General features: G+C 45.2%; 1 pseudogene; it reads left to right on the top strand.

Annotated features, from left to right (window-relative positions):
* Positions 1-525: 525 nt before the first annotated feature.
* Positions 526-898, top strand: Zfp706-ps1 (zinc finger protein 706, pseudogene 1; annotated as a pseudogene).
* Positions 899-1,187: the final 289 nt, after the last annotated feature.

Genomic DNA, 1,187 nt, shown 5'->3' with positions numbered 1-1,187 from the left:
AACAATGCCAAGCAACCAGAGCTTCCAGGGACTAAGCCACTACCTAAAGACTATACATGGACTGACCCTGGACTCTGACCCCATAGGTAGCAATGAATATCCTAGTAAGAGCACCAGTGGAAGGGGAAGCCCTGAGTCCTGCTAAGACTGAACCCCCAGTGAACTAGACTGTTGGGGGGAGGGCGGCAATGGGGGGAGGGTTGGGAGGGGAACACCCATAAGGAAAGGGAAGGGGGAGGGGGGTGTTTGCCCGGAAACCGGGAAAGGGAATAACACTCGAAATGTATGTAAGAAATACTCAAGTTAATAAAAAAAAATTGGGAGACTAGGAAGTTGGCTGGGAGATTGTGTGCCCTAGAAATGACAGGGGAGACAAGCGGGTGATACCTCCCCAATATGGCTGCCTAAACAAAAAACTGAGCGTGGGACAGCTTCAGTGAACATGGGTCAGGGATATCTCATGAGACCTGACCTGTAGACGAAGAACTACAAGTGACCAAGGAACCTGAGAAGAATCTTCCTCAGAGAAGTCCCTTCTAAATGGGTATCCCCTATCAAGTGGTCAGTCTTGAAGTAATCTGCACACAAGCAAAACTTTACTGACTGGCGCAGCAAGATATGGCTCACGGACAGCAGAAGATTCACTCTCAGCAGAAAAATGCCAAAAAGCAGGCTGGGCAAAGAAGAAACAAGGACATGACCAAAAGGCTGCTGCCAAAGCTGCCTTAGTCTATACCTGCACAGTCTGTAGGACATAAATGCCAGACCCCAAGACCTTCAAGCAGCACTTTGAGAGCAAGCACCGTAAGACTCCCCTTCCTCCAGAATTGGCTGATGTCCAGGCATAAAGCTGTTTACAGGTGAATTCATGACACCCTTGACTCTTCTACTGCCTCAGACATTACTATCAAACCTGCAGCTGCTTTTTAAAGCAAACTGTTGATCAGCAAAAAAGGAAAGGGGCTACAGAAACACTCATCTTTGCGCTGTTCCCTTTGGGCTTCATGCAAAGACAGTTCTGTGTAAATGTACAGTTGACTCTGATGGGGAAATCTTAAAAATCAGTCTATTCTTGTTATAAAAATTCTTTAACAATTGTAATCATATTGATGTTCATATTGTGTAAAATAACTCATTTAATGAAGTTTTGATTTTACAACATCCCAGAGAAAACTTTAGAGACCAAG

This window comes from Rattus norvegicus, chromosome 9, assembly GCF_036323735.1.
Source record: "Rattus norvegicus strain BN/NHsdMcwi chromosome 9, GRCr8, whole genome shotgun sequence".
Classification (NCBI taxonomy): domain Eukaryota; kingdom Metazoa; phylum Chordata; class Mammalia; order Rodentia; family Muridae; genus Rattus; species Rattus norvegicus.
The sequence above is the reverse complement of the archived record's forward strand: the minus strand, read 5'-3'. Positions and strand labels throughout refer to the sequence as shown.